The sequence below is a fragment of the Pteropus alecto genome, unplaced genomic scaffold, assembly GCF_000325575.1.
Source record: "Pteropus alecto unplaced genomic scaffold, ASM32557v1 scaffold16, whole genome shotgun sequence".
Taxonomy (NCBI): Eukaryota; Metazoa; Chordata; class Mammalia; order Chiroptera; family Pteropodidae; genus Pteropus; species Pteropus alecto.
The window spans coordinates 2,678,016-2,690,364 of NW_006438867.1; the positions used below are offsets into that span (position 1 = coordinate 2,678,016).

At 39.7% G+C, this 12,349-nt stretch overlaps 1 protein-coding gene across 6 annotated transcripts in view; it reads left to right on the forward strand.

Annotated features, from left to right (window-relative positions):
- SPART (spartin) overlaps positions 1 to 12,349 on the forward strand; it is a 66,408-nt gene that overhangs the window by 14,722 nt on the left and 39,337 nt on the right. The window contains exon 1 of one of the 6 annotated variants that reach the window (XM_025049545.1): positions 7,771 to 7,788. The exons of the other annotated variants lie outside the window; for them this stretch is intronic. The gene's annotated coding sequence lies outside the window, so the exon portion shown is untranslated. Of the gene's footprint in view, positions 1 to 7,770; positions 7,789 to 12,349 lie in introns of those variants that run through there. 6 annotated transcript variants of the gene reach the window in all.

The window sequence follows — 12,349 nt, forward strand, 5'->3', positions numbered from 1 at the left end:
GAAATTGGCTATTGTGTTGTAATTTAATGAATTCGCTTTCAAGATTGTGGTTGCCTCTGAAATACGACCTTAAATATTTAAGAACTCAACAGTTTTTCTTTGAAATTTACAAAAGCGGTACAAAAAAAAGGTGATATAAGAATGTCTCCAATTATAAATAGCTCTTTTTTTTTTTTTTTTAATTTGCTCTCTTATAATAACAGGCCTTATTTGGTGACTTTATATGAAACCTGTTTGAAACCAGAAGCTTTTCTCTTATATGGGTTCCTTCTCACCAGTAGGGCCTTCTGAAATATCCTCGTGTATAGCCTCCCAAACCATCCAGAACGGGTTAGGACGCTACCAGAGGGAGTTGCGTGCAGCTCTTTGGGACAGGTTCCCTCTCCTTTTTTTTGGTAAAGGGCTAGGTAGGGCCTTAGAGCAACTTCTGCTCACACTAGGGAGATAAGCGCTGGATTATTAAAGACTACTTGTGATGTTGGCCATTAGCATGGTGGTTACTACTTTTCAGTGGTTATAGGACTGAATTAAGTTACCAGGTGTTTGATTCAGAATTTTACTTTGGCTCTTGAGTATTTTTTAAAGCGCCCGCGTGGGCACACACACAGTTGTTTGAAGCATATATTTCACTTCTTTTATTACATTGTTTAAAAAATAACATAATTGCACCGTTGGTATCTGGAACCAGGTTTTGATTTGTGATTTAAGACAATTTTACTGGTGTAGGTAATGTTTTATTTATTTAATGTTTCTAGGTAATGTTTCAGAGTTCCTTTATTATGCTTTCTTCCTTCAAATGCTTTAAGGTTTAAACTAAATAAATGCCTTTCTTCCCTAAAACACTCCAAGTTTCCTTCAACCCCCGCCCCATCCCCGCCAACTCGTAGCTTCAGCTTGGAAGCAGACATTTTATTTCACTTTGTTGACAAATACCCATGGTCCTAATTCTTTGAATCTGTCTCTTCCCTTTACTGGCCTTGACCTTAGGCTCAGTATTTGTAGAACATTATCTAAATCAACATTAACCTCCGAGGATGTGAAATTAAATGAGCTTGAAACAGTGCCAAGCACATTCAAAGAGTGTAATAAAAAGTAGTAAATTACGGTGCTTCTAAGGGCCTGAGCCCATGTGAACGTCATGTTTGCAGTTATGTAGTAGTGAGTAATTTTAGAGCAGTGCTTTTAATTTGCTTGTGAACTCCCAAAGTAATTTATGTAAAACTGTCCCCTCGCACATGGTTGATTTATAATATTTTGCATCATGCTTTTAGGTAATGGCAAAGGATGCATTTTTCCCACAGGGTATGGTTAACTGACATTCACGCACCATAAAATGGGTACATCACTCTTAACTGTATCCAAGGTTGTATGATAATTGCACTTTTATATCCATCACCGCTGATTTTTTTTTTAAAAAAATATATGGTTCCTTTTTCTTGTAATTGTATTTTTACCCCCACAAAAAGTTATCTTAATGTAATTTATTCTTGAAAGCTTTTTATTCTCTGCTGTTTAAAATTTTTCTTATGACTAACTCTAGGAGTTATTTTTCTTATGGATTGAGTTATTAGAAGTGGTAATAGTTGGTTAGAACAGTATAATCCCTGATGGATTTTGATATAATTAAATACGAAAAGTAGAAGTTAGTGGAAATTTATATCTTAATGAGATGGATGGTTGGAGTTGTGCCTAAATTAAAATTGACACCTTTGATTTTTTTGAGGCTTCCACTCTAAAGGACTTTTCCATCCTGGGGTAATGAACCATAGTAAAAATAACAATGAGCGAGAGATATGCCTTTATTTTTTCATTAAGCTATGACTTTATTTTGTCTCTTTGTCACAAAGTGGAAAGATGGTGAGAGGAGTCTAGGAGAGGGAGAAGAAAGGGCATGATAACCAGACTCCGGGCGTATTACCAGGCAGATCATTTATAGTGAGGAGCACTAAATAGAAGTAGAGGGATCTGGAGGCCTTTCTCTTAAAATTATTCATGTGGCAACATGTTCCCTTGAAAAGTCTTCATGTGCCCCAGGGGTACACGTCCCGCAGTTTGCAGGACCACTGAGAGCAGTGGTTATCAACCAGGATGATTTTGCTGCCCAGGGTACATTTGGCAACGTCTGGAGAGTTTTTTGGTTGTCATACTGTATCTAGTAGGTAGAGATCAGAGATGTTGCTAAACATCCTATAGTGAACAGGAGGACAGTCTTTCATAACAAAGACTTAACCAGCTCGAAATGTCTGAAATGTCCGTCATACCAAAGTTGAGAAACCCTGGTTTAGAGAATTAGTTTTGCAATCAGACTATTTAACTCTGTATCTAGGGCAAATAACTTTTTTGGGGGGTAAAGAATCAGGTCAGTATTTTAGGCTCTATGAGCCACATGTGATCTCTGTTGTATATCCTTTTTTTCCTTTTCCAGTTACAGTCGACATTCAGTATTATTTTATATTAGTCTCAGGTGTACAGCATAGTGGTTAGACATTTATGTAACTTATGAACTGATTTTCCAGATAAGTCTGATACTCCCCTAACACCATACATAGTTATTAATATTAATATTATTGACTGTCTATATTACCCATGCTGTACTTTACATCTCCATGACTGTTTTGTAACTACTAATTAGTACTTTTTAATCCCTTTGTCATTTTCACCCAGCCCTCCAACCCCCTTCCATCTGGCAGCTATCAGTTTGTTCTCTGTATCTATGACATTGTTTCTGTTTTGTTGGTTCATTTATTTTGTTCTTTAGATTCCACAAATAAGTGAAATTATATGATATTTGTCTTTCCCTGCCTGACATATTTCACTTAGCATAATACCCTTTGGGTCTATCCATTGTTGTCGTAAATGGTAAGATTTCTTTTTTGTTCCTTTCTTTTTTTGCATGGCTGAGTAATATTCCATTATAGATGACTTTATTCAGTCATCTATTGATGGGCACCTAGGTGGCTTCTGTACTTTGGCTATTGTAAATAACGCTGCAGTGAACATAGGGGTGCATGTATCTTTTTGAAGTAGTGTTTTGGATTTCTTTGGAATAAATATCCAAAAGTGGAATTGCTGGGTACTTCTTTGTCTCTTGTTATAGCTTTTGTTTTAAAGTCTATTTTGTCTGATATAATATTGCTACCCCAGTTTTTTTTTAATTTTTATTTTCATGAAATATCTTTTTCCATCCTTTTACTTTCAGTCTGTGTGTGTCTTTCAATTTGAAGTAGGTTCTCTTGTAGGCAGCACATGTATGAGTTGTTTTTTTATGCATTTAGCCATCCTTTGTCTTTTGATTGTAACATTTAATCCACTTACATTTAAAGTAATTATTGATAAGTGTGTAGTTATTGCCATTTTAGTATTCATATTTTTTTATCTTTTTACCCTTGAAGTCCATTGAAGTACAGGATAACAAATCTTATACTGGTTTGGTGGTGATGAACTCCCTTAGCAAAGAATGCATTTTTACATACAAATGATGCCATGATAGACCATTTAGTCACTCTTTGCCTGTTCTTAAGAAATGCATCTGGCTTCCTAAACAACCTTCTCCTTTCTAGAAAGGTGAGTAAGGAGTGCTTAGAATGCCAAGGTGCACAGCTTGAAAGACTAGTGCAAGCATTTTGACCCATTCCTTTCTCTAAACAAAAGCAGCATTTTCCTTTACTCATTTCCATCTTAATGCCTTCTCCATTTGAAACACATTTATTATTCAGTATTATTATTGATTTATAGTCACTAAACATACCATTGTTCATGAGCGAGCCTGGTATTTTACTATAGAAATTTTCAAAAATAAATTCCTGAAAATTTAACAGTGGCAAAAAATATCAGCCTCATTTTCTAAGAGTGATGCTCACCAATTTTGTTTCCATTTTTTCCTTTGTTTTCATGCTGATGGCAGAGCAGTTTTCGCAGTTTTCATCTCCTTCTGAGCACTCCCCATTGAAAAGCTAAATGTTTCAAACAGAACTGGCACGATTCACTGTACAGCTCCACATCCCAGCCAGTTAAGGACATAGTATTTGACCATTAGCAGCACTTCACTAGGCTTCAAAAGTACCCTTTTGCCTTGGCTGAATGTCCTTTCAGCCAGTAACAATTATTTTCTTCTGGGGGAAAAAAAACACTGAAGGACATGGAGTCAAGTGGTGCTTTTGATTTTAGGGCCCACTTGGTTATTTCTAAATTTCAGCTTGGGAAGGAACTTTGCAGTTACCTCTGGAGAACAAGCCATTTTACAGGAATCATAAGGAAACTTCACTGCCAGTGGGGAGCATTGTTTTATTTGTAAGATATGCCACCGGGTTCCACATCTTTTTGGGTTTTTCTCAAACTCAGTTTACCTCTGATGGTGCAAAACTCACCAATTTTCCAAATCCCAGCCTTTTCATCATGTAAAATGTATGCTAAATTTATAATTCTCTTACATGCAAATAAGAAATTTGAAAAGAACATAGATTTCCAAGTTCCATAATATCAACGATTCTTCCTGGTAAAACAAATGACTTTTTCCCGGTAGCCACAAAGCACTCTATCTGTACTTATGTCATGGTGATTATCCACCTCCATGGCGTTACATGGATTTGCAAGCATCTCTGAGTCTGCTGTCTCGAGAGTCTCTTGGGGACTGGGAGTATCAATCACTACATTGTTTTGCACACTACCTTACATCCAATAGATGTAAATTTATGTCGTATATAATTATATATTAATGGTATATAATTAATAGTAATGAAATGAATTAATAAAAATTTTACTCATGAATTTTATATATATGTGTATATATGTATATAGTCCACTAACTCCTACTAGTCTTTCTCAGTTCTTCCTATTAACTCTAGGTAAGAATGGAGCCAATAGACATATTGAGTTATTGAATGAGTTGGCTTCTCTCTTTCATTAGTCTCACTTTTTGCTAAGATTCCTGTTATTTGGCGCCTATGACAGTTGTCCTTTTATACAAAACTCACTAGATCTAAATATTTAATTTCTATTTTTTTAAACGTGTTATTAAGGGTCATTTTTTAAAATTTATAAATGTGATTTTTTAAAAACTTCTAATTGAAAAGTTTTGCTTTGTTGACTTTCTTTGGCATGTCTGCAATTGAAAATGTAACGTAAACTTAAATAGTATACATATTCTCTATTTCGTGGGCATGTCATATACCATTCTATATGTATTACATCATATTAATTATGCTGTCGAAATATTTTCATTCTTGATATTTATTTTCCCAGCTTGAGCTATCTTTGAGAAGGGGTTATTAAAATATTTCTATATCCTAGAAATTTGTTATATAATTTTCTTTAAGCTATATGAGAATAAATACATATATATTTATGTATGCAGATATGTATTCATAGGTATATTTTAATCCACACTCTATCAGCACTTTGTTAATGCTAGAAGTATCTTAACAACTAAAGGGTGTTTACTTCATATTTGGAAGATTCTAATTAAAAGTTAACATTGTGAAAATGCAAAATGGTATAGCTGCTTTAAGAGACAGTTTAGCAGTTTCTTACAAAACTAGATACATTTTTACCATATGATCAGCAGCTGTGTTCCTTGCAGTTTACCCAGAGGAGTTGAAAACTTAGGTCCACACAAAATCTGCATGCACAGCAGCTTTATGTCATCGTTGACAAAACTTGGAAGCAAACCAAGATGACCTCCAGTAGGTGACGGATAAATCTTGAGTCTTTAGTGGTACCTCTCTTGCTCTCTGTCTCCTGTTCTCCCCTCTTCTTGCCCCTTCCTCTTCTTATATGGTAATCTTGAATCTATCCAAGCACAGGTCTTACATTCAGAACCAGGTCATATACGAATCCCTCCATTCTTTGCCTCACTTAATGTAAAAAAACAACTTGCTCCTTAGAAGAAGTGAGACTGTAAACATTTAAAATTTGAACCTGGTCTATGTAACAAGATAAATGGAACAGAAATGAGGAAGAATGTGAATTTGTGTTAGAGGAAAGTGAAGAAAAGAAGGATGGTTCCAGAAGTGTTCGCAGACTCATTCCAGTTCTCTAGCTTCCAACACAGAGATGCAAACATGATCTGTGATACGTCACAGAGTCTATAAGAAATAAAAACCAACTCTTTGACCCTTAAAGCAGTTTTTTTCCCCTGATGATAAAACTTAGGCAGACATTTCTCAGTTCTTATAGAACACAGGGCAACCAGCAATGTCTGTGATAATGTCCTTAAACTGAACACTGGGATGAGTTTCACAGGGCTACTTTTAGTAATATCCTTCAGTTCTCACTGCATGAAAAATGAAACAACTTCAAAAGGCCAGTGAATCAGAAAAAGCAGTCCGTAGGACATTTGAAAAGAGGCAGTATGTGATGGTGTCCAGCAAATGGCCCCATGTGTCTGGCTCTACATTTCAGTAGATTTCTGGGTACCTAGAGCAGAGGTTGCAAACTGGCAACTTAAGGGCATCATCACAACCAGAGGCACAGTGTGTTTATGCTACAGAATTAATTCCTCTGGTGTCTATTTTTAAAAATTAAGTTCTAACGTAAAAATTAGGCAAGTTCACATAAAAATCCAGATTTTTAGCAATTGTGAAGTGAGACACGGACACCACTAGATTTTCATCCCCACAAGTAGTGAAGAGCGCCCCCTGCTGCGTTTGGCTGGTGTGCACTCCCTACGCCATGCCCTAGTACAGAATGGACCCGCTTTCACTCACCCCGTCAACTCTGCCCAAATAGATTTTTGTTCATTGACAGCCCTCCTGCAGAGGCAGAATGGGACCACTTGTTCTTCAAGCAGTCCCATTAATGTTGCTTCCCTCTCTCCAACTTCGTAAAGGTTTTGAATGACACTGAGTTTAAGGTCATTTTGATGGCAGCTCTTATGCGTATGCCAGCCAAATATTAAACTCTGTTCTTTGATTCAACTGAGCTGATGATAGAATCTAGTGCTTGACAAGAATTTTGTTGAGTAGAGTGATAAACAGATTAGGTTTATTCCTGCTCTGTGCTCCAACACACTTGAGAGAAATGATCCCTTCTTACCAACAGTGGTGACCCCAAAATGCTCTGACCGCCAAGAATGGGATGTGGGAAAAAAAAATAGGGTGCGAGTTGTTGGCAGCGAATGTCACTTTAAAGACGTACACTAGATAGTGTTGGAATCCTGGTGGAAGAGAAGCTCTATTTCCGTTGGAATGCTGGGGGGATGTGACATCATCTTGTGGCTGTTGGTGGCCATCTTGCTTTCATAAAAAGGAAGACCATATATATTAGAATGACACCAGCACAGAGGGAAGTAAGCAAAGCCAAGAGGTCAGGAGAGATGGTTCCTGTTGACATCATGGAGCACCCAGGAAGGTAAATCTGTCACGGAAGCCCCATAGACTTCCTCTACTATCTCATTGGCCAAAACTGGGTCACAAGTCCTTGCCCTGACCATTCGTTATGTGGGAGGTGGGATGGAGGAGGGGTTGCCGTAACTGGCTTGAACCAATGTGATTCCTTCCAAATGAGCATCCACAGGAAGAAGGCAGTGTGCTGTGTGAGAACCAACACCATCCTGCCATAAAGGAGAAAGGGACAGAGTAGCCGAGGGTTCAAAGCCAGGGGAGCAGAAGATCAAAAGGAGCACAACATGCAAAGGTGCAGAGCTGTTCTGATGAAGTCCAAGTACGACATCACTACCTGCTTCTAAACTGGAGGATGCACAGCCCCAGTTCTGCGCAGGGAGGATCCAAAACGAGTACTCAATACATACTTCTGCAGCATCAAGTTTATTACAAGATTTGGAAGAACCAGGTACTTTAATAAGAACCTGCCCCCTCCTACAAACATGGAAGAAAAGAGCAGGGGCAGGAGCAGGGCCCAGGAAAAACAGTCCAGTCTCTGAAGTTTCACCCACGTGGGGGCTGAGTGGTGGATCTGCAGCGAACGTGGCTTCTCCTCTTGTCCCCCAAGGGGCTGTTGCCATCTTCTAAGCTCACTAGGTGTTTTGTGTATGATGCTTCTGAAGGCTAGGTGATGCCAGTCACCTTCCTGATGCAAATCCCGTGCAGGGAACGCCACAGCAGTGTGCACACCTCCATCGTCGGCTGCTGGACCAAATTCTCTCACCTAAAGGGCCTTGCACATACGGTGCATACTTGCACTGTTGCCCCCTGCAGTGTGCGTCCAGCTTCTGGTCCATCTCTACCACCACGTGGCCAGGCTCCCTTGATCTCATTATCTTGAGTTCAACATTCAAAATGTAGGAAGCCTGGCTTGACCTCCCAGAGTCTGGTTGTAGCCCTGCCTTGGCCATGCACAATTTAAATGGGCTTCACCCTGTTCTGTTTGCCTTGCCCCTTCTTGGATGGCCTAAAGCAGAGCTTTCTCAAAAAGTCCGAGTCGCTTCCCATGGTTTCTGGCTTGTTCCCTCTGGGTTTCCACTGCTGCTGCTGCTGCTGCTGCTGCTGCGGCTGCTACAGTGGGTGGAAGGGGAATCCTCAGGGCCACACTCGGGGCAGGGGGTGGGGGACTGAGTTAGGGGTGGCTGTCCTTGACTCTGGCCTGGGTGGGGGAGTGGAGTTCTCGACTCCAGGCTGGCTGGATGACCTGCAGGCTGTTTGGTCTGCTGCCCTGACTCCTGGTCCTCAGGCTCCTGCTTGGCCTTGCAGACCCTGGAGTTCTCTGGCTGAATCTCCTGAGTAGGGAGGGGCAGTGGCCTTCATGTTCGCGGGAACTGCAGAGGCCTAACCGCGATGGTACATCACTCTTGGTTTTTTGTTCCCAGGGGCCATCACATAATTGTATTTTTCCTTTTTAATGCATCCTGGATCTGGTTCCACTGAAACTGTAGGTTCATCATCTGCTCTGTCACTCAGGGTTCCATGTCATCACTAGGCAGCTCAGTGTCAAGCCTGAGTTCCTCTTCCCTCCTCTTCCTTAGTCACGGGTCCTGCATGATGTCTTTTAAACTTCCTCTGTCCCTGGGGCTGAGGGTTATCTATTTAGAAACTCTTCCAATGCAAAAGAGAAAAAAATGGCATAAGGTACCACCTACTTAGTTCCACTGCCACAGCTCCCTGAAGTTCTTTCTCTTGAAAAGTAGGGTCCCATGACCATCTTACATAGCAGCACTCATATATTCCTTATGTCTACTGCAGGGCCATCATATTTTTGGCCCAGAAGAGTTCTGGGGTGGCAAAGTGGGGCTGCCCCAAGCAGGGCTGTCACAGAACATGCTCAGCTTACTTCCACTGAACCTTGAGTGCTGAGTCCAGAGTCTGCAGTTTTGAACTTTTTTTGCATTGAAGTGCACGTTGTGTGGCTTCAGGTTCTGTGGATGATGCCCCCTACTGCACAGCAGATACGAGTTGCTGGAATATGCCTAATGCCTCATTCTCGGTCATGTGGCCATGGTCATGGAGATAGTCTGACATGTCCGCTCCACCAAGGTGCTCAAAATAAGTAGGAATAATGTGTTTTTGGTGTCAGTCACCTCGAATAACTTGACTGCGTTCAGATGATGGGTCTTCATGCAGTCAACTTCCTGTGACAGAAGTCTCTGGAGGCCGGAGGAGCCCTGCTGATTGATGACTTAGACAGCCACCTCTGTCTCAGTCAGAATGTGCCAGCCCAGCCTCACCTGGCGAAGCTGTGCTGCCAGTGGGGGTCAGGAGCTTGTAATGGCCAATACGGGGCCTCTGGTCAGCAGAGATGGCTGCAAGTCATGTGACATTGTGACCTACTGACTACACCAACAATACTAACAGTGCTATCTAAGCTTACTATGCTAACTAACGATACTAGCTATGCTGATTAATACACCGGCAGTGCTAACTATGCTTGTTTACTAGGTCAGAGCAAGAAACCAGTCATGCCCAGGGATAAACCACAGTGGTTTTCTCATTTTTGGTCTCAAGACTCCTTTACTCTGAAAAAAAATAAATAAAGGACCCCAAAGAGCTTTTTGTTTATGTGGGGTATTAAAAAATGATATTTACTTTATTAGAAATTAAAATCTGTAGAATGCTTTAAATAAGGGATATATGTTAGAATGTTACTCCAGGATTTGGGGTGGGGGAGGGCGTAGGGTGGTAGATAGTGTTGTATTCTGAAAAGTTCTTGGTGATTTGATATGTTTCTACCCCGTCAGCCAAGAAATGGTGCTGCCCTTTGAGAATCACTGCTTTAGTGTATAATAAATTAACTTCATGTGTAAAATGGTTATTTAAAAAGTATCTGTAAGGAATTACTTTTAAAACCCATCTTCTATTTACTATGGGTTAGCCAAGTAGTTCCATCATAAAATATTTTCAAGTGTATATTTAGTTTAGCTACCTGAAGATGTTTTTGTTTGTTTTAAATGGAACCTTGCTAAAAGTGAATATACATACAAAGTGGCTACTTCATATGCATAAAATTGGCTTGGTACTGGGGAAATAATGATATGCAAAGCCTAAGAATTTTCACTATTAATTCAGTCCAGTTAATTCTTTGCACAACTTGTTTCACATCTTAAAAGATATGTTGCTTGTTTTTCTCTAATTAATACAATATGTCAGTATTTTTTACAGTTTTTAGAACAGATTTCTGTCAAGTTTTATATCACTTTAAAATAAACTACTTCAAATCATACAAGAATTGTATTTATTGAGTATATTTGATCTGATCAGTGTTCTTAAAGAGATACTTTTTTTCTATAAAGCTCTGATCCACTGTGATTAAGCTCCAGACATAGCTGAAACCTTTTAAACTAAACCATTACACCCTTCAAACTATGCCTTCTATCTTTCTCCATTGGTAGCACATGAAATGAAATGAAAGAAACATCTTGGAGGTATTATAATTCAACGCTTCCGGATAACATACTTGTGCCTTATTTTTTTCAAGCGTGGTTTTTTTTTTTTTAAATTCATTCTGTTTTGTCTTCCTCACCAGCTCCCAAAGGCCATTCGCTTTCCATCCGTAAACTCTCTGTGCACCTCTGCCTTTGGTCTTTTGTCTGTCACATATGTTCTAGTGATGTTTTGGGCACTACAGGAGGCCCCTACCCATCTCCCCACACACCCAGGTTTTATAAGGATGCACTTTGGCTTGCTGCATGCTCAAGGGACCCTTTACTGAGGGAGGATGGAACGAGGGCTCACAACCATTCTACTTGTCTTTGCTACCCTAACCGTTCTTGGTTTTATTCTGTTTGCTTTGTGAACATTTTAGTGTTCTGTTTGCTCATTCCTGACTCTGGGCCTGGTACTTGCTAGTCCCCTTCCCTGGAATGCTGCTGTCATTCTTCGCCACTCCCGATCGTCCCCTGGCCAGCTCCTGCTCACTGCTGCAGCCTGTTTAGGGTAGTAGCCCACATCCCCACCCATGGACCAGATATTTTACTATATATTTCCCTGGTTTTCTTTATTTTATATAATTGCTTATATTTGAATTTATTATGTTTATTTGTGTATATGTTCTGTTGTGTCTACTAGAATGAAAGTTCCCTGAGGATAAGATATATCTATGTCTGTATCTTCATCTCTGTGCCTCGGTTTCCATCTCTCCCTAAAACTTAATACATACCTAGTACAGTAAGAATGAAAATAAAATGCGTGTAGATTAGAAAGGACAAACTTAAAACATCTTTGCTTGCAGCCAGTGTGATTATGTAGAAAATTCTAAGAAATCTTTAGAAAAGCTTCTAGAAGTAAAAAGAATTGAGCAATGCCATAGGATAGGACAGTATAAAAAAGCTGGATTTCTATATGCTAACAATGAACAACTAGAAGTTGAAATTTAAAAACATGTACAATGGCATTAAAATACAAATAGGGACAAATTCACCAAACAAATGAATAAGATCCATGCACTGAAAACTGCAAAGTATTGCTAAGAAAAACAAATGTAAATAAATGGTTTGTGTATGGTTATAAGGTGAACTGTGTCCTCCCAAAATTCGTATGTTGAAGCCCTAGCACCTGCTACCTCAGTGTAACTGTATCTGGAGATGGGGACTTGGAAAAGGGTGTTAAGTTAAAATGAGGCCGTTGGGATGGGCCCTAATCCAGGATGAGACCAGAGATGAGTGTCCACAGAGAAAAGACCATGTGGGGACAAAGTGAGAAGATGACTGTGTACAAGCCAAGGAGAGAGAGGCCTTGGGAGAAACAAAACCTGCCCTCACCTTGATCGTGGGCCTCCAGACTGTGAGAAAATGAGTTTTTGTTGTTATAGCCACTCAGCCCGTGGTGTTTTGTTATGGAGCCTTTGCAAACTAATACATATGCTCATACGTTACAGATTCGATACAGTTAAGACCTCAGTTCTCAGCAAATTGATCTATTGATTCAGTACAAACCCAATGAAAATCTCATGTGTAGACATTGAC